This window comes from Aulostomus chinensis, chromosome 15 (assembly GCF_037954235.1).
Source record: "Aulostomus chinensis isolate RoL2024-O1b breed Wild chromosome 15, RoL_Achi_v1.0, whole genome shotgun sequence".
Lineage (NCBI taxonomy): Eukaryota > Metazoa > Chordata > Actinopteri > Syngnathiformes > Aulostomidae > Aulostomus > Aulostomus chinensis.
In genome coordinates, this window is record NC_141334.1 from 22,391,876 (window position 1) to 22,413,741 (window position 21,866).

Here is a 21,866-nt window from a genome sequence, read left to right on the forward strand (position 1 = left end):
GTGAGAGACGGAGCTCACAATGTTCATTATTGAAAATGACTGGCCTGTGGTCTTAGTACCGTAGGAGTCAATTTCTGTCATTATCATGTTGGTGTGTGACATTTACAATAAATCTGGCTGAGCAAAGGTATGTGTGTGTGAGGAGGGGAGGGGGTGATGTTCATGTGTACTCATGTGTATGTGGGTCTTTGTGGTAACACAGTAAAAAATGTGGTTCTTGGTCTCTGACTGGTTGGCCACCCCTGACGTAGTTGGTGCCGACCTCCACTCATTCCCAAATATTGACATTTCTGGATGAACACCATTTGAGACTACATTCCCTATTTGGTTATTGGTCCAGATTTTCCAGTGGTGCCCCATTTTATTATTTGATAAGCTTTTTTAATTTTAAGAATAATTAATGATCATTTTGATAATCATCAATTATAACTAATAACTGAATTTTACTCCTGTACTGCACAACACCTACCCAAGTTTCCAGTCAAACAATTAGTATGTTGTAATTGACAGTGTTAGATGCAGCAGATAAGTCTAACAGCACCAGAACAGTACAACAGCCAGCATCAGAGTTCATCTTCATGTTCTGCAGAAGAGCTCGCTAATGGGTTTTTAAAATACTGTATTGCAGCACTAGACACTGTAGCTCCTCTTGAACAATCCATACCCTGTCCTGCTTCAACTGAACCTCCTCCTTGGATGAATAACTGTGTAAAGAGCTTTAGAAGGGCTGAGCGGAAATGGAAAGCCTCCAAGCTAAGGTGTGATCTCGTTATTATGAAGGATCTTTTCAAGGATTTTAAGGGAACTGTCAAGGAGGAAAGATCTAAATACTTCTCTTAACGTATTGCTGCTAACCCCCATAACCCTGGCTGCTTGTCAAGACCGTCAATTGCCTAATCCCACACCCTCCTAAGACTGTTGAAGTAGCTTCTATTAAGAGATGTAGATCTTTTCGTTCCTTTTTTATTGATAAGGTTTCAAAAATCAGAACGCAAATTGTGCCATCTCTGATTACTTCACCAGACAGAGAACTGGTCCACACCTTCAGTTATTTTTATCCAGTTTCCAGGCAGTGCTAATGAGGTTGATAAATGGCTTGAAATCTTCCTCCTCTCCATTAGAAGCTTTACTCACAAGGTTGTTGGTTTTTTTTGTTTTTTTTAAAGAGATCTCTGCCCTTTTTGCTTCAGATATTTTAACAGTGTTTAACAAAGCTTTATCCACAGGAGTGGTCGCTTCAGTTTTTAAAACGGCGATCATGCCACTGAATAGAAATGCTCAGCAGTCTGGGAAAAGCAATGACAGCTTCTCTGGTTAGAGACTACAGGCACAGGAGGAACATTAAAAAGGATAGCAGCATGAGCAGAAACATGTAAATTGATAGTTGGAAGATAAGTTGAAACAAAGCCAAAAGTGATGATTAAATCGAGGGTGTGACTGTGTTCATGAGTTGGGCTAGAAACATGCTGAGAACAGTCAAACATATGGATGAGGTCAAGGAATTCAGATGCCACTCTTTCATTCTGGTTGTCAACATGAATATTGAAGTCCCCTAATAATAAAACCTTCTCATAGTTGGTGATAGTGAATGAGAGTAAATGACCAAATTCTGCTAAAAAAAAAAATCACCATTTGATTTAGGTGGGTGATGTAATGCCAAAAAAAGGCAGTAGGTTTTGAGGTAGTAAAAGAGAAGAGCTCAAAAGAACTAAAATTGCCAACAGTAACTAAATTTATGGCTGGCCTTATAAATGACAGCAAGTGCCCCCCCCCCCCCCCCCATAACATCTAAGTCATGTGATAAAATAAAATCATTAACAATAAAGGGCAAAAGAGGTAGGTTGTTGTTGGCCGCCTTTACATTGCTCACTGTGTTCAATGGACCTGGCTCATGCTACAGGAGTAGTAATCAAACCTACACTCATTGTCTTTATCACTTATCCTGTTGCTGGCACCTATCTGAGTCATTAAGACACACCCTTTCACATCCTGGCCAGGTAACCATCACAGGGCTAACAACAACAATTCTCCATCGCATTCACACTTACAGGTAATATAGAGTTTCTGATTAACCTGACTTGAATGTTTTTTAATGTTATGGAGAAAGCTGGAGCTGATGACATCTGTTGTCTAGTTGCGGGGGAGATAAGTGTCAAACATCATCAAGCACTTGTCCAAGAGTGACCTAATCCAGGTGCTAAAACCACGACACCAGCACCTTTTTTGATTCTGTGCATAAGAAGATATATATCCGGGTGCTGCTGGAGGAGGCTGCAGACCTGAAAAGGCTCAAGCTACCACCCATAGCTCCACCTGCTCACGTCCCCGTCTGTCCATCAGTCTTTTCCCTTTCTCTCTCTCTTTATCTCTGTCCCACTCTTTCCTTCTGCATAAATGTCTTCCTCCATTATCTGTCTTTGTCTCTGCCCCACTCTCCTGCTCTCTTTCCCCCCAACCAGTCAAAGCAGAAGGCCGTCCTCATTGAGCCTGGATCTGCTCGACGTTCCTGCCTGTTAAAAGAAAGGTTTTTGTCGCCGCTGTTGCAGGATGTGCTTGCTGATGGAGAATTGTTGGGTGTAAGTTCATTGAAGGAGTGTGGTACTAGACCTGCTCTACCTGTAAAGTGTCATGAGATAACTTTTGTTGTGATTTGGCGTTATATAAATAAAATTGACTTGACTTGACTTGACATATACTACCCTGCCATAGTACTATGTGTAGCTCATGTGAGGCAGTTGATTGGTTCAGGAACAAAGTCAATTTCTCTGCTGTGACTGACGGACTGTCTGGACTGACAAGGTACTGATGTATGCCTATTCATTTAGGGACTGCCTCCACGATTGTCAAAAGGTATTTCTGGCAACAACTATGAAATTTCACAGATGCCTGAGGGTTAACACATCACTAATGAAGCTAAGAGGAAGTTCAGTCTGGAAGAATATATATTTTACTCAGACTTAGGTGTCACCCCTACTCTGTCATTCTCACGTCTCACTCATGCTCAGTCAAAACAGAACAGCCAAATAGTTCGGTGTGAGGTGGGGCTGTCTCCTGCTGAACAATTCAAAGTAAAATTCCACAATAACTAAATGCTGACCAATCATACAACTGCTTAAATATAGTATGTCTCTTTCTTTTTGCTCAGCCTGCTGTCATGGGTGCCCCTTCCCATTGCTGCCCGGTCTTTGCAGTTATTCATTCCTTCATCTACCACCATCTTTACCAGTGTCCATGGGGGGATTTATCTTGTAGATGTCCTTGTAGAGTCTAAGCACCAGATACTCATACTGAAGTTTTAATATGCAATAAACATAATATTTTTCTAAAAATGTTTCTTCTGACTAAAATGATTCATGCAGGAAATAGCCACACTAAATCACTATCCAGAATAATGGGGTTTTCATATATCTTATGGAAATTTCCATATGTCCCGCTGTATCTGCTTGCAGAGGTTGATAAGTCCAATTATTCCCTCTTTAAAATAGTTTCTCCTGTCCTCTGTAACGCAGAAGGATGGATGTCTGTGGTCAGAAATTACACTGACCTATTGCCTGTGCAGGCTGGGGAAAAAAATAAAAACAGGCTGGAAAAATAGTGTGCCAGTGCCGGGTGCTTGGATAAGAATACAATACTGCTGTCAAGTCAAGACTAAGTTACAATGTGAGTGGGGTATGTGTAATTCTTATGATAACCAATCACAGCTTGCAATTTATGTAAATTCATTAAGCTTGCCTTTAATGGCAATTGGTTCCAGACCAGTGCTCATGAATGACAGGCTGAATAAATAGAGGGAGGGAATGAGGAGGACGGTGCCAGCCTCAGTCAGCACCTAAAAAAGATCGAAATCTTCTTACCATGTGTTCAAATGTATGTCCCATCACATGAAAACTAGGAATAGGTCTCTCTTGGTATCAGACCAAGAAACAGATCTTTTCAATCCTGCCTCAGTTGGGAAAGACATACAAATGTTGTTGGAGCTGATGATAGTGAAATGGCAGGGGCTGCTGGGGGCAATGAGGTGGGTACAAGTGGAGGACAGACAGATGAAAGACCCCCAATTTAAAAGGTAACAGAGGGCACAGAGCAAAAAAACAAATATGTCTCTGAAACTAATTCGATCCCTCTAAATAATGACCTACATCATGTGTGAGAAAAATGTTTTCCTCACCCTATCAACTGTGTCTTATGGAAGACCTCTAAACTGAATTTTTCTCCTGTTTTCCTGCAGGCAGGTTATGGAGGTATGATATGGAACAAAGTACAAACACTTTATTACTGTAAACTGTAGCATGGAACAAGACAGGCTGTTACTGTTTGTTTTTGATCTATTTGCACGGATAACATTTGGAAGGTTATGAGAGCACAATAAAATTATTTATTCACATTCAAGTTAGCGGAGGGCAAATGTAAAAATTAATCAGTTCACCATCAAAATCAGATCCATTGGTTCAATAATATTTTAGGAAATCTAGAGGAGCCACACCATTAAATTATTCATCCATATTCAAATTAGCAGAGGGATAACTGGAAATTGTCAACTCAGCTAAAAGAACATTCACAGCCTCCTGGTAGCCACATACAACAAAGCCATGTGTGTGAAAAACAAAGGTTTATTTTGCTGTGATGTACTTGGTGAGCATTGTTAATTCATTTGGCGAAGGCATGACTGTAAGGGACAATGCTTTATATGAAAATATAATTAAGTCGATTTCAAAAAGATATGTGTCTAAGTTTAGCCTAAATAGCTCTTGTTGAGAGGCTAACATGCATTTTCCACAAAGATGCATGTTCAAATTGGACACTTGATTTTTTTCCTTTTTATTCATGTTTTTGAAAATCAATTAACATTCCATCACAGGGAGCATGGCAGAGACTTGAAACCTTATGTTGTGATAATCTAATCAACTGTTATTAATCCCTTAAATCCTGATGTAAACTGTGTATGTTTGACTGGTAATCTGATGTTTTGGTATACTTCAGAGAGATGTTTTCACTATCCCTGAGAATACATCTTCTGCAGTACCTTTTGCAAACCCACTACCTGTGGTACTGCTTCAGTATAATCTTGTGGTATACTGCTGTAGTTTCACAATAACATATCGAATGATGATTTAATTTTCTACAATTCAGTCAAAATAATCAAGTTACTCACAGAGGTGACATTCATCTGATAACGGTGAAGGTGCTGATAATAGTGCCAGGATTTCGATGTGTATGCACCACCGATCAACAGAAGGATCCATCAATTTCTCTTCCTGGGGTAGGGACAGCCTTCTCGGTGCACATGCAAGCCAACTTGGGGTTTCATTCATCCAGTGAGGGCGATCCAGTCCTTGGTTGGGATCGCATCCTCTGTGTCAACCCCTGTAGAAACAGAGGAGGTCATCTCTCTGGAAGAATGCTGCTTCTCATTACAAAAACAAAAGCTGGGATTGTCAAAGCTGATAGCAAAAGGACGGGGCGGAGGGGTGGCCAGGGTTGGAGAACCCAGGACAATAGAATAAATCATTAAAAAAATGTCAGTTCCACAAACAAAATTCTTGTGTCAGGATCAAGCTGAATTTGAAAAATTGAGAGAACATAATGAGGGGGTTGTTTATTGAAGGCATAAAGAGCTATGATCACATGGTCCACTAGTCAGTCTGTAAGGACTCTCCTACTCATTTTACTCTAACTTCCTGACAGGCATTATGAAAGGAGTACATTTTGAATGGGCTCTTGAGCTTGAAAATTCTAATATTGTAATAGAATAAAAATATGCCTCTATTTAAAAGGACTCCACAGTTGGAGAAGGGTTAAAGGCTGCACAGCTCATGTCAGTAATTAAGGAAGAGAGGAGCCAAAGTACTGCTGGCAGGTGGACTGTGAGCTGTTAAATTGTGGAGTATGAGCTCTCATCCAGGACAGCATGATGGTGCAGTGGTTAGCACTGTCACCTCACAGCAAGAAGGTTCCAGGTTCGAATCCCGCCTTGAGCACGGGGTCTTAATGTATGGAGTTTGCATGTTCTCCCTGTGCCTGTGTGGGTTCTCTGGCTTCCTCTCACAATCCAAAGACATGCAAATGGGCACTAGGCTAATTGAGTACGCTAAGTTGACCATCGATGTGAGAGTGAATGGTTGTTTGTCTATATACTGTATGTTGGCCCTGCGATGGACTGGCGGCCTGTCCAGGGTGTACCCCGTATCATGCCTGAAGGCTGCTGGGATAGGCTCCAGCCCCCACCCGCAACCCTTGACAGGATAAGCGGAAGATGGATGCATGGCTGGAGCTCTCATCTACTGTAGTACAGGACAGAGAAATGTATTGTGTTCGCCAAGGAAAATAAGTTATGCATGACTTATTGGAGAAAAAATAAAGGTGTTGTATTGCTGCCACTCTGGATTGTTCAGATCACATAATTACGAGCAGCTAAGTGGGTAATACCTCCAAGTTGTAATTCAGTACCAGACTGCCAGGATATGGCCTTGGTCAAATGAAAACAAGTAGAACTGCAGGCAGTGTTCATTGTACAGTAGCATGGCAAAGGAAATTGGTTAGCATTGTTAAAAGTTGTCAGCAATGTTCCCCTCATCTTAAGGTCAATGGGTTTTTGGTAGGCTGACCAATTATCTGGATTTAGAATGAAGATTCCAGTTTTGAAACACAGTGTTCTCTGAGAAGTGCAGCCTTAAGCCAGAATTTGAATTCAGTCGTAACTGGAACATGATTTTGTTGGATGCAGTGTTTGTGCATGAAGTATTGTGCATGCTAAAAATTTTTGGTGAATGGTGAACTGAATACACTTATGTGCAGTTGCTAGGGTTACATCGCTGATGAATGTTGAAAATGTTGCGCAACTATCATGGCAAAATACCACCAAACACACACCTATCTGGCAATGCCAAGATGCTCTGCTTGGGATGACATCCCTACATCTGGTGTGAATTTTATTGCAATTATTGGAACAGACCAACCAATATCCATCGTCAATGTAGGCTGGCTGCTTTTCATTGTTCACATAAAAAGGAGTGGATTCAGACAATGACTTCCAAACAATTTCGATGGAACTACACAAAAAGGGCCTGCAAAAAATGAGTCTTTTTAAATCAGTTGAACACTAAGAAAAGCAGACCTATACCCTCTATGAAGGAATCATCCTGTGATATTTGCTCTTGTGCTCTCATTTATGCTATTAAATGTTTTCCATACTGCCATGATTATTCCATCTGCATCTTATTATATACTGAGTCTCGAAATACCACTCACTGTTTGACATATAAGCAATTAAAAGGACTGTAATGCAGCTTCAAAGATGTCACACACAGAAAGTAGCATAGGTGTGCTTTTAAAATGCATATGATCAGGCTTGAAGTGAATTAATACTTTAAATTGGCTAATGCAGTATTGATGTGGAAACGCTGGAAATACTTTCAACTCCTGTTGTGTAGGGGAAAATGAATAGCTTTTTTCACCAGAATTTTTCTTTTCTTTGGTTAAAAAACAATTTACAAAGTATCAGACAGGCTTGAAATCTGATGTAACACAAATCTTTTGCTCCCAGACAAAGTGATCCTGTTTCCCTCACCTCTGCAGTCATTTCCTATGTCTCTCCTGCTACATTCAATAATTCAAGATCTCATCATCTACATTTTTGTTTTTCCATGAATAAATCAATAACATTTCTGGAGGCAGGGTTTGTCATATTAAGTAATGTGGATTATTCTGTGACATTAAGTGACCAGCTGGTCAAACTATAAATACTTAATGTAGAGACTGCATGTTAATGGAGGTGTTGAACAAAATAATCCAGAACTGGACTCCTTTTAATTTGTGTAGTCAATAAATTTGGCTTGTATATTTCACTGCAGTAATATGTGTGTACTTCCACCTTGGCCTGCTGTATACAGCCATTTTCACTCCTATACTTTGTTCTGGTCTAAATGAGCTAATGTGTATGTAACAGTGACGGGTTTTCTAAATTGTCACCACAAACCACATGGGGTTGTTCACTTGGTATACAGTAAATGCATTAAATATAGGAAACTGATTCTGTGGTGTAGACAAATAGTTCTGCTCCTGTTTTCTCCTACACAAGATACTATAGTCTACAGGGGAAACTCACAACTAATTACAGGAGCCATTAAGCTTGCACATGTACAGAGTTCATCTGCTGTTAGGTCTAATTTAGTTAGCATTACATTCCTACCCAGGTTCCCTATTTCTACCCATAAGCACCTCAGCACTCTCGCTGATCAGACTGGGTGCCCTGACCATGGGCTGCTGGCTGGGGGTCCCACCGTGCACAGTGGGTCTGGGTCCTCCCTGCCCTCGCACGGCGGGACCCAGGGCTCAGCCCACCCAAGGACATGGCCTCAGCGAGCCGCTGGACACCCAAGGAACCCAGCGTCCATAGCCACGTGCCCCAGGGCCAGGTCCACGAAGCCCAACTCTCCCCATCGAAACTACGTGATGGATTTAATTATCGGGGACCAGATTCGTTCAAACTCTGCCAGTTGATTTTCCTCCCAAGCAGACATTCTCTCCATGGAAATGTGGTCTAATAAAAGGTTTCTATATTGAGTAATGCTCAGGTTATTCTTGGATTTCCAATTGATCAGGATGGCCTTTTTTGCGATGCTTAGAGCAGTGAGGAGCATGCAGGATTTGTTTACTTCCATATTAACATTAGTGAGGTCGCCTAGCAGACAAAGTGAGGGGGAGGTGGGGAAGGGGTACCCTAACCACCATGATAGGTCTTTACAAACCCCCTGCCAAAAATTGTTAACAGGAGTACAAAGCCAAAAAGCATGCAGATAGCAGTCTGGTGAGCCAGTCGCACAGTTTGGACAAATGTCTGTTTGTGTGAGGCCCATCTGGAACATCCTTTGTCCTGTCTAGTGTGTTCTGTGGAGAACTTTGTAATTTATTAATTGTAGGTTACCATTCGAATCATTCTAAATGTGTTGAAGCAGATTTGTATCCAAAAGTTAGGGTCTGGGTTGATAAACAGATCTTTCTCCCATTTGGAGGAAGGAATAGAGGTTGTTACATCTGTTGTAGATACTATTGAGTTAATTTTAGACAGTAGCTTATGCGGTGAAAGCTGTAAAAAATCTGTTATTCTGGGTGGAAGCTTTAAGTCCAACTCGATAAGGTCAAACCGTGCCTGTATTATAGATTTGAGCTGAAGATATTCCCGAAATTTGTTTTTGTTAAAACCATAATTTGCTGTAATTTGATTAAATTGTATGAATTCTTTGTCTTGGAAGATATGCTCTAGATGTTTTATCCCTTTATCGACCTATGCAGCAAAATGTATTGATTTTTTATTTTGCAGAATGTCAGGATTGTTCCAGATAGGTGTGAGCCTGCAAGGGGTGTTAAGTAGCCCATTGCTCTTGAGGAATTCCCACCAGGCTGTGAGGGTGTTGCTGATACTAATACACTTAAAGCAGCTGTGATGCTTGATAACAGGGCTGATAAAGGGTAGATCAGAGATTTGGATTTCTTTGCAAAATGTTTGTTCAATATCGAGCCATACTTGGTCTAATGAGTTTTGCTTTGACCATTTTAGCATGTATTGTATTCTATTGGCCAAGTAGTAATTATAAAAATGGGGAGTTCCAAGCCACCATGGTCTTGACTCTTTTGTAAAGTCTTTAAGCTTATATGTGGTGGTTTAGCTTTCCAGAGAAATTTGGTACCCCCTGACACACGCAAAAGATTTTTGGTAGAAAATAAAGAGGTACAGTGCTGTGCCATCGGTGTCTGATTTATTAAAGTTAAACAACTTAAATCAGTGATTTGCCAGTGTTGGCTAATTTCTCCTCGCAAAAAAACCCACAGTGCCTTGGCTGCCTACTTTCGGTACTTCGTCAGATCTGGTTCGCCTTCTTTTTCACTTGTTTCTCCATATTTTCACCAGCATTGCTGCTGCACTTTAGCCACATCTCCATCGTTACAGTGCGTCGTCATGGCAACGGCAGGTTATTGACGAGTGATGCTGGATCAATGGGTCAAACTAACTTGGTTTAGGGAGAGTCCGTTTTTTTAAGGATATTAAAATTGATTACTGAATATAAAATTCAGTGTATGAACATACATTTGTTTTTTATTGAACTTTTTATAATAGAATTATTTCTCAATAATTAATTATTACGATTGCTGCTTTTTTTAATATATATATTTTTGTAAAGCTTCACGACGAGACCAGTCCCTCATCTGATGTTAGAAGGAGGTCTTTGGTAACGTTGATTAGTGCTGTTTCTATGCCATGATGAATCCTAAAACCTGACTGGAAATCCTCCAATGAGCTGTTGCTGTGGAGAAAGTCACAGAGTTTTTTTAGCAGCTGCTTTCTCCAGGATTTTGGAGAGAAAAGGGCTTTTTTTAATTGCAATTTTATGTTTGTATTTGTATTGTAGTCTAAATAAGGGAAAAAATTACAAATACTTTGTTTTTTCCAAGCAAAGAACATTTTATTTTGTACTGATGCAGCAAAGACTTTTATGTCTACATATTAAGAAAGAAAATACAGAATATTTGATTTTTGCATTTCTGATTTTTGATTTTTTTAATCTTAATTTTGTATTGTGAGTATTTTGTATCATGAGCCCTGTTTCGGATTTCTTATTGTTTTGTGAGTTGACTATTTTATTGCATTCTCCTGTTTGATTTATGCCATGGCACTGTTAGATTTCTTTGGACATACAGTATGCATACCAATTTTATGTGCATGTAGGTGGCACACACAACCAATGACGATCTTTTAAAGATACTAAGGGACGCTGTTAAAACTTTTTTTTTGCAAGACCTACAAAATATGTACATTTTTACTTAATTTTATTTGTACCTGTGATGTGAATAACATGTAAAATTGCATTACTACTTCAGGCAGAATGTGTCAAAGTCTCAGGTGGAACACACTGATTCATACTTAAAAAAAACTATACCATAGATTTTTTTCTAGACAAATTCTGGTTTACTTTGTCTGAACTAGAGCAATTGCTGATTAAACACCTACCCAAAAGAACAGCAACAAGGCTGACAAAACCCCAGAGAATAAAGTTAATAAAATTTCACATTGGTCTACTGTGCAGTGGTCTATTAATTTTTATTATGTACTTGATTTTAAAAAGATATTCCAATGGCAACTCATAATTATGGGAGAAAAATTGAAAATGAAGAGGATAAAGAGTCCAAATTATTAATGTGCAGGCCTACTTGTGCTTGAGAAAATTATTAAAATAAAATATAAAGCCTTATTTAAATAACATAAAACACAGCAACAGTCTGGCTTTTAAATCAGTGAAAGTAAATATAGGCCAGTTTCATTTTAAATTTTCACCAAAGTGCACACATAGCTTTTGATCCAGCTTCTTCTGCATGAAAGTCACAAACCCCTTGTGAGCCCCTCTCATATGAGGAGCCCCATCTGTGGCCACCGACAGCATGAGGCTGGTGTTTATTCCTTTTTCCCTTAAACAGTTAATGACAGCCTCACAAACGTCCTCTCCTCATGTTTGGCCTTTCAGTGGTATCAACTCAATGGTTTCTTCTTGCGGCCCATCGGAGTTCATTTCCCTGCACAGCAGCACTGTCTGCTCATTCACATCACTTGACTGACCACAGGCCATTGAGAATGCTGGAGCTGCACCGATGTCCCCAACATGCTGACTGCTTATGTCTGTTGCCATTTTTATGGACTTTTTTTGATGGTCTATGCAGAGAGTGGCATGTCTTTAATTTTTTGCACTCTCTCTGTTTTGTTTTTAAAGTCTGAGAATAGATGATATTCCAATGACGGACTCCTTCATGTTTTCCCCATCCATGAATGGCTTTCCACAGCCTCCAAATTCACCAGCTGCAACAAAACTAGCAGCTGTAGTGGAGTTTGGAGACTTGATCCACTTCTTGAAAGTGCGCTTGCTCTGCTCAGCTTTCCACAGCAGCTCTGAAATCACTCTTTCTCTCCTCCCCCGCTGGATACTCCTCAGTAAATGCTGTGTGTTTGTTCAGTAAATCTCTTTGCATTTTTTTGTTGTTCCCAAATATAGTATTTCGCAACAGAGCAGGCGTACCGTTAAACAAGCAGCATTGGCTGTGAAAGCAAACAAATCCGTCCGCGTGGTATTAAATTCTCTGTTTTCCTCCACAATTTTTTTTTGATTGCACTCCATGGCTAGTTTAGCGGTGACACGGTGGTGCAGTGGTTAGCACTGTCGCCTCAAAGCAAGAAGTTTCGGGGTTCGAATCTCTTTCTGCGTGGAGTCTGCATGTTCTCCCTGTGCCTGTGTGGGTTCCCTCCGGATACTCCAGCTTCCCCCCACAGTCCAAAGACATGCAAATGGGGACTAGGCTAATTGGATACTCTAAACTGACCATAGGAATGACTGTGACTGTGAGTGTGAATGGTTGTCTATCTATATGTGTTGACCCTGCGATGGACTGGTGACCTGTCCAGGGTGAACGCCGCCTCTTACCCGAAAGCCGCTGGGATAGGCTCCAGCCCCCCCACAACCCTTAAGCGGAAGAAAATGGATGGATGGATGGATGGATGGCTAGCTTAGCTGGGGAGACTGCAAAAGATTTGCGATTAGCTTGCCCCCTGCAGAGGAGAGGGCGGAAGACCCAAGACAAAGGCTGTGACGGATATTTTAGGGTATCACTCCAGGTCTAAATGACAATGTTCCATTTAAAAAAAAAAAAGATTTCCATGAAAATTTTGTTGATGCCACGGGAGCCACTGCATGTTGGCAAAAGAGCCGCGTGTCGCTCTGGAGCCAGCAGTTGCCGATCCCTGGCCAAGAGGCCAAGGGGTGGGGGGGGGGGTATGACTTCTATAACTCTGTGTGGGTGTGACCCTCTATCCTGCCAAATAAGGTCTGGCTTTCAGAATTGTTGAGGTCACATGAGAGTCATTGGGCCAGCTGGTATTCAATCTCATTAATTTGCCAGTCACATTATTGACTACAATATGAGTGAACTGTTGCTCCTGTCAGAGTACTGAGGTTATAGTTATTTGTTCAGTGTTCTACAAATACATTTTGTTAAATTAATGAGGGAAGATTATTTAACATTTTCCTAATACCCCCACGAGGTTCACACTGTTGTTTAGACTATCTTTATAGCAATTCAGTGGTTGCCCTGATATTGTTACACCTTTTACTGATCTTTAGGGGACTCTGATGAAGACAGAGGCATCAAGAAATTACAAGGCAACTGGGTCAGATGTGAATGTACCTCGAGACTTACGGTTAGCGTGTTGCGTCATTTCCTGCCTGTAATACTGTCGCTGTGTTGTGTTCGACTCTCTCAATCCTCCCTCAAGTGGACTGCCAATTTAATCGCTTTGAGCACCACTGTATACTACCTTTTGGTGTAATACATAGGTTTCTGTCACTTAAATCTTTAGCGGGACTTTTCTCTGAAATTCCCCGTTCTATTTGCCGCAGGTCCACTAGTTCACCTTAGCAAACTAGCTATGGCTGCCCTCTCTCTTTCCGCCTCTCCCCCCACCTCTCCTGCTCCATGTGCCAGATGTTTAGTTACTCCTCTGCCTCCTTTAGTCTTAATGGTACGTGTAATAAGTGTAGTTTGTTTGTAGTCCTGGAGGTGAGGCTAAGTGAGTTAGAGACCCGGCTCCGCACCATGGAGGCTAGCGCTAGTAACCTAGCCTAGCCACCGCTAGCAGCTCCCGAGCAGCCGGGAACTAGCCAGTCCTGCTGGGTGACATCACGAGGGAAACCCAGACACAGTTAGCCGTGTTTGCCCACCAACCCCTTCATGTTTCCAACCGCTTTTCCCCACTCAGCGACACACCCGCTGAGAGTAAAACTCAACATGTCGGCTCTGTCGCTCGCAGCCCCGCTGTGAAGCCGACGTTAGTCATTGGCAGCTCTGTTCTCCGCAAAGTGAGGGTAGAGACTCCAGCGAGCATAAAGTGCATCCCAGGGGCCAGAGCGGGCGATGTTGAGGCAAATCTAAAGCTGCTGGCAAAACGTAAGGTTAAATACAGAAAGACTGTAATACATGTTGGCGCTATTGACACTTGGCTTCGCCAGTCGGAATTAACTAAAGTTAACATGGCTTCGGTGTGCAACTACGCTAAAACCACGTCGGACCCTGTAGTTTTCTCTGGCCCGCTGCCCAATTTAGCAAGTGACGACATGTTCATGCGTTCATTCCATCGCTGGATGTCTAGGTGGTGCTTAGATAACAACGTGGCTTATATAGACAATTGGAGCTCCTTCTAGGGAAAGCCTGGTCTGATTCGGAGAGGTGGCGTCCATCCTACTTTGGATGGTGCATCTCTCTTATCTAGGAACATAGGCCAATTTATTAGCAATACTAATCCCTGACAAGCACCCAGAGTTCAGACCAGCAGGCAGAGCTGCAGTTTAACACGCCCCTCTGCTTGAAACTGTCTGCCCCGAGGCCTACACCCAAATCTGGAGGAGAAATTTATAGCAACTTAGTTAAAATTAAAACCACTGCTCCAGCAAATCAACCCAAAACAACTATTAAATGTGATTTGCTAAATATTTGATCTCTCCCATCCAAGTCTCTCCTGGTGAATGATTTAATTACTAATTATCAGATTGGTGTATTAGCACTTACTGAAACCTGGGTGCAGCAAGATGAATGTTAGTTTAAATTAATCTTTCCCTCCTGGTTACATTAACTACCATGTACTTCGTACCACTGGCAGAGGAGGAGGAGTAGTAGCTGCAATCTATCAGTCAAATTTGCTGATTAACCCTCGACCTAATTGTTCATTTAATTCATTCGAGAGCCTTACTGTCAGCTTTTCCCACCCAGACTGGAAAGCAGAGAAACCACTCTTACTTGCTGTGGTGTATCGTCCTCCTGCACCTTATTCTGAGTTCTTAGAAGAATTCCCTGACTTCCTGTCAAACTTGGCATTGAATTCAGACAAAGTCATTATAGTGGGTGACTTTAACATCCATGTGGACGTCAATGATGATTGTCTGGCCACTGCGTTTAAGTCGCTTCTTGATTCTGTTGGCTTCTGTCAGAGGGTAAACAAACCCACTCACACTTTTAATCACATCCTTGATTTAGTACTCACTTATGGAATAGAAGCTGACCGCATCACAGTTCTTCCTCAAAACCCCGTCTTGTCTGATCACGCCTTAATTACATTTGAATTTACTTTAACAAATTATATCCTACCTGGGAAAAAATCCCACTTCAGTAGATGTTTATCTGACACTGCTGTTTCCAGATTTAAGGAGCTTAAGCAGCACTCCTTGGGACACTTGATGCCGTAGCTCCCCTGAAAAAGAAGGTTATCAGCCAAAGAAGAATAGTTCCCAGGTACAGCCAAGAGCTGCGTGCCTTGAAACAGAAGACGAGACAATTGGAAAGAAAGACACATTCCAGCCAGCATGAGGAAGTCCGCCAAGCCTGGAAGGAGAGTTTATTAATAAATACAAAAGAACTCCATAATGCTAGAAGCGCTTACTACTCATCCTGAATAGACAGGAATAAGAACAACCCCAGGTTTGTCTTCAGCACCGTGGGCAGGCTAACCAAGAACCATAGTGCTGTTGAGCCATGCATCCCCCCAACTCTCAGCAGTAACGACTTCCTATCTTTCTTTACTGAAAAGATTGTGAATATTAGAACAAAGATTGCCAGTAATGGAGGACAGACTACAGTCCCCATAGAAGCACCTCCCAGACTTGGTGCATACTTGGACAGCTTCTCCTCCATCGACCTGTCAGACTTAACTTCTGCAGTCACTTCCTCTAAGTCAGCCACTTGTCTGCTGGATCCCATCCCGACAAGACTACTTAAGGATGCCTTCCCTCTAGTCAACACTTCTATATTGAACCAAATTAATCTTTCCTTAGTCACAGGTTATGTGCCACAGGCCTTTAAGGTGGCTGTCATCAACCCTTTACTTAAAACCCTTCTCTTGACCCAGATGTGTTAGCCAACTATAGGCCGATATCCAACCTCCCCTACATCTCCAAGATCCTTGAGAAGGTTGTCCTGGAGCAGCTACATGAACATCTGCACGGCAACGATCTCTTTGAAGCCTTCCAGTCTGGATTCAGGGAACACCATAGCACTGAAACAGCACTGGTCCGAGTCTCTAATGATCTTCTTATAGCTTCAGACAGAGGTCTCGTCTCTGGACTTTTGGACCTCAGTGCTGCATTTGATACCATCGACCACAGCATCCTGCTTCAGAGACTAGACCCTGAAATTGGGATTAAAGGACCTGCCCTAAAATGGTTTAAGTCCTACTTATCAGATAGGTTTCAGTTTGTTAATGTTCATAATGACCATTCGGAGTATAGCAGAGTTACATATGGTGTACCTCAGGGTTCAGTTTTAGGACTGATTCTCTTCACTCTTTACATGCTCCCATTAGGTGTCATAATCCGGAAGCACTCAATCAACTTCCACTGTTATGCGTATGACAAACAACTTTACTTGTCAATGGAGCCAGACGACACAAGCCAGCTTACTCATCTGCAAGACTGCCTAAAAGACATTAAATCCTGGATGTCCTCTAACTTCTTAATGCTAAATTCAGATAAAACTGAGGTCATCATGTTTGGACCGAAACACCTCAGGCACACACTCTCTAATCAGATCACTACTCTAGATGGCATCACCCTGACCCAGAGTACAACTGCAAGGAACCTTGGAGTCATTTTTGACCAGGACCTTTCCTTCAGCTCCCACATAAAGCATGTGACTAGGACCGCCCTCTTCCATCTGCGCAGTATCACTAAGATTAGGAATATCCTTTCCCAGAGTGATGCTGAGAAACTGGTGCATGCATTTATCACTTCTAGGCTGGACCATTGCAACTCTCTCCTGTCAGGATGTCCTAAAGAGTCCCCAGCTAGTCCAGAACGCTGCAGCGAGGATTCTGACGGGAGTTAAGAAGAGAGAACACTCTCCCACTTTAGCTTCTCTCCACTGGCTTCCTGTAGGATCGAGAATCGCCTTCAAAATCCTTCTGCTGACTTATAAGGCTGTCAATGATAAAGCCCCATCCTATTTGAAAGAACTCATTAGTCCCTACTGTCCTACCAGAGCTTAGACTGCTGGGGGGACACATCAGGTTACATGGAGCCCTTCCCTCCTCTCCTCTCTCCCCCTCTCCTCTCTCTCCTCCCTGCACATTTTGGAACTGTCATCACCATTACTTGTTGCACTTTGTAGTTTGGCCTTGGTGTCTCGCAGTCCCTCTGTGTTTCCACAGTTCCACCAGAGCTCCATCTCTCTGCTCCAACCGCCGCCTGCATCGCCCCCCCCCCCTTTTATTCCCTACTGTCACACCGGCCTGCGCTCCCCTTCCATGAACCAGTCTACCATCCAGTCCCTCATCAAGCTGGCTTGCTCTCCCTGCCTCCCCTACCAGAAGCTTCCTTCTTCAACTGTTATTAACATTTCCATGTTTCCCACATTTTGTATTGTAAACTGTTTTCTTGTCTGTAACAACATCTACTGCACGTCTGTCCGTCCTGGGTGAGGGATCCCTCCTCTGTTGCTCACCCTGAGGTTTCTCAGATTTTTCCCTGTTAAAAGGGTTTTCTATGGAGTTTTTCCTCAGTCGATGTGAGGGTCTAAGGGCAGAGGATGTTGTTATGATACCATGTAAAGCCCTTAGAGACAAACTGTTTGTGAAAACGGGCTATACAAATAAAATTGCCTTGCCTGCCCATACTGTAACATGAACTTGAACTTTAAGAATAATTGGACCAAGCTGTCCCTCTTACTTAACATTCCAAATTCCTTGCTATTATGCATTCTGCGTTTGTTGTTGAAGTAAATCATTTTGAGCTCATTTCCCTCAAGACATCATTCATCAAAAACCATGTCTTATCAAAGTATCAAATTTATTTAGTCTGACCATTATCAAAATCGTAATGATGTCTAAAGCTTATATGACCATGTAAGAATTGCTGCACTGGTAAAATAGAATAGGAATTAGCTGGGGGCGAATGACAGTCAAGTTCATTAAAGATCACAGTGTGCATGACGGCTGCATCCATGTTTAATATTCTACATGGCGTGTAATTATCTTAATCCAGTTATTCTCGTCTTCAAAGCAAGAGACACCATTGTGAGTCGCAGCAGTAATGGGTCAACAAGTTGCTTTGCCTTGGAGTGACACTTTAGGTCCCTGAAGTGAAGATCAACATTAAATGATTCAAAACAGCCTTGAAATCCTCAATGTCCACTATTATTAGTCTGTGTTTGAACTGATTTTCATTTATTCCCACTTTCACACTGAGACAATTTTCAACTTGAGTATTTAAGTAAAACACAAGAAATAAAGACACAGTAAAAAAATCTCACATGCTCAATCAGCAACCATCTTCTGAAATGCATGGCCTTGATTGAATTATAAGACACATCAACAGAAGAACTTCCCCACACACAACCATATTATATTGCACTCTAAGCATCATGAATACAAACTGTACAGTAAACACATACATACCTGTTCAGGTCCCTATCTGTCCATCATTGTCTCCCCCTTTCTCTCCTCTTTATTTCTGCCCTTCTCTTTCTTTCTGTATATCTGTCTTCCTCCATTATCTGTCTTTGTCTCTGTCCCACTCTCCTGCTCTCTTCCCCTCAACCGGTCAAAGCAGAAGGCCATCCCCATTGAGTCTGGACCTGCTTGATGTTCCTTCCTGTTAAAAGGAAGGTTTTTATCACCGCTGTTGCAGGATTCGCTTGCTCATGGAGAATTGTTGTGTGTAAATTCATAGAGGGAGTGTGGTGCTAGACCTGCTGTACCTGTAAAGTGTCATGAGATAACTTTTTTGAAATTTGGCGCTATGCAAATAAAATTGACTTGACTTGACTTACACTGGGCACACTTGCTGATGATGTTTCTCTGGGGAAAGGGGAGAAACTTTGGAAGTAAAGCAGTGTGTTGTAAATAATTCAGTCATTAACAGAAAGTTGCACAAATTAAGCACATTACGTATTATGAAGACACATTGATGCTTTTTTTTCTTTCCGCAACAATCTGACTGTGGGAGGGTCTGTTCCAGTCAGTCATGAATTTTTTGCTATTTTTTCTGCCCAAGACAATTATTATAATATTAGGTATGATGCCTCCAGCATCCATATTGCCCTCCTGGGTTTATACCATGGCTGGATCTCAACTCCCTTGACCACCAGCCCTACTTTCATCCAAGTTCTCAGTTATCCAACCCATGTTCCCAGCAGCCACTTGTTCCTTAAATGCTGCCCAAAACAATTCCCAGCTGTGTGTGGGTTCCTGCGATGCTACCACTTCAAAATAAAATCAATCTACCCATCCATTTTCTTCCACTTATCCTGTTAAGGGTCACAGGGGGCTGAAGCCTATCCCAGCAGCCTTCGGGCTTGAGGCAGGGTACACCTTGGACGGGCCGCCGATCTATTGCGGAGCCAAAACATATAGACAAAAAAAACATTCACACTCACAGTAACTGTATGTTCACACCGGACGCGAATTTCGCGTCGCGTCATTCGCGCGAATTTGACTCCGGATCATTTTCGTGTCCCTTTGTGTCATTCGCGCGAATACGCGAATTCGCTCACCTGCCCAAGTAGCGAATATTTCCGGCAACGTTTCTTTCCGCCATTTCACCATGAATATTCACAGAACTGTTGCGTTGTACCTGCCGTTGAAGGCATGAATACGTCGGAAAACTAAACGCCGTAGTATCTGGGTTATCAACACCATCTAGAGGCGAGCTCAGCTCGGTGAATTTCACCGCTCGCTGAACCGAGCTGCTCCAGGGGCTCCGTCTGGATAACCGCCGCTTCAAGCGGTACTTTCGGATGACGACTAGCCGGTTAGACAACCTGCTAGCTAGGACGGTGACAGAATTTCACGAATGGACACCAATTTATTCAACTGGTTCTTGTAATTTTGACACGTAGTGTCATATTGCACCGGGTTTCCACACATAGCCACAATCATCTTGTCAGTCACAGTCAGCCGTGACGTCGGGATATTCTCAACGCTGATTGGCTGTCTTGACGCAAATTGTTTTGCCAAAGTTCAATATTTTCAACTTGCACGTATGGCGAATGTTTCACCTTCACCTCATTCGCGCCGCCAGACTGAAGATTCGCGTCATTCGCGCATTTGCATAGACTTTGAATGGAAACTGTTCGCGCGAATTTGCGTTCGGTGTGAACGCACTGGAACACCTACGGTCAATTAAGAGTATCCAATTAGCCTCGTCCCCTCTTGCATGTCTTTGGACTGTGGGAGGAAGCCAGACTACCCGGAGAGAGCCCAAGTTGGCACAGGGAGAACATGCAAATTCTAAACTGAAAGATCCTGTAGCCGAGCCAGGACTCGAACCCAGAACTTTCTTACTGTGACGCGACAGTATCGTAAATTCTCAAATTATAAAAATTATTTGAGTCCTATGCCTGATCAGGACAAGAAACACTAAAAGATGAGATATGTAATATTAAAAGACTTAACACTGCTCAGATTGATGTTACAAGGCTCATTCCATCATGACAGACCCACATGTGCCTCCAGCAGAATGCAGCATTGTCACACTGCAGCTCATCAAAGACAAGCTAATATTCTTGGTCCAAGTCTTCGGTGGTTAACACACAACTGTTGCAATGAAATACTGCTACTTGGATGAGTTCCAGCTCCACTGTGGTAACATCAGCAAGATAACTTGCTACAGTAACAATGTTGAAATAACAATGGTATGATCACTATGTTAAGGCCTTAATCCCAAAACCTCAGCAGACATAATAGTTAACACCAACACATAACAGTGAAACACCACAGTAAAAATATATCAAAAATTAAACATAAAATACAATATCACGCCTTCATAGAATAAAAAACTAGGAATCAGTAATGATATAAACTTATGCATAATCAGCCAAACTATGCAGAATATGTGCGGACATGCATATTTTCAAAGTGCACAGCAGCTTTTTGGGAAAACATTGACAAAGTTGCAGTTTTTGTTGATACAGGAGCTGGTATTTTCAAGAAATGACACAAATTTCGTGATGCTCCATGACATGTAATCCCCTTGTGACACATAAAAATAAAATATGAGATTGTTCCCTTTCTTCATTGTTTTTTAATTTCTCACAAATTAATTTGAACAGATTTATATAGGTTAAGTTATTGGTTAAAAAGCATTTAAGCACTTGTTTTCCCTCATTGTCTTTCTTTAGAATTTAGAAGGTAAAACAAATTGAGAGCTAAAATATAGGCTAACAATTAGAGTGTTTGTGTGTCTAGGGGTTGCACATTTTGCTATTTTTCAGATATTTTACCACAAAAAAAGCCCTCAAAAATCATATGAATTTTGTTGCAGTTTTTAAGAAATATACCTGCAAGATGAAACATTTTTGACTGCAACAAAAAAGCGAAATCCTGGCAGGAGTGCCTTCAGATGCCTGCCTATGCAACCCTTAAAATGCAGTTTATAAAGTGGTGAAGGAATGAGTCCTAAAACCTGGAAATAACTGATCAAAGTTGACCGTCCGTTTTCATCCTTCTGCAAGTCGTTGCTTTTCTTGAATGGGTTTTTAGTTAAAAAATTCAATTAATGGTTAACACATACAACAGATCTGAGCACATTTTATTTCAGCTTTTTCTTCTATGGCATAGAATATCTTAGTAAATACTTCACTTGGGTTTTGCTAAGTGTTGATGTGTTTTAATAACAGTGGTTACTCACAAGTGGCTAAAGGAGACCGCAGAGGTTGTTGGGGACATTAAACATCATCACACCAAAAATAGAAGTAGTAAGAACAAGTTGTGCTGACATTGCAGCCACATGTCCAAGGTGTAGTTCATTTGGCAAACTGATAGCTCTGTACTCCTCACGGTTGCATTT

General features: G+C 41.7%; 1 protein-coding gene across 7 annotated transcripts in view; it reads right to left on the reverse strand.

Annotated features, from left to right (window-relative positions):
• The window catches only part of b3gat1b (beta-1,3-glucuronyltransferase 1 (glucuronosyltransferase P) b), a 43,670-nt gene that overhangs the window by 19,180 nt on the left and 2,624 nt on the right, over positions 1-21,866 (reverse strand). For 3 of the 7 annotated variants that reach the window (XM_086227000.1, XM_086227001.1, XM_086226994.1), the window contains exon 2: positions 5,153-5,364. The gene's annotated coding sequence lies outside the window, so the exon portion shown is untranslated. Of the gene's footprint in view, positions 1-5,152; positions 5,391-13,236; positions 13,252-14,829; positions 14,974-15,073; positions 15,093-21,866 lie in introns of those variants that run through there. The other 4 variants (XM_086226998.1, XM_086226995.1, XM_086226999.1 and 1 more) reach the window with 4 other exon arrangements.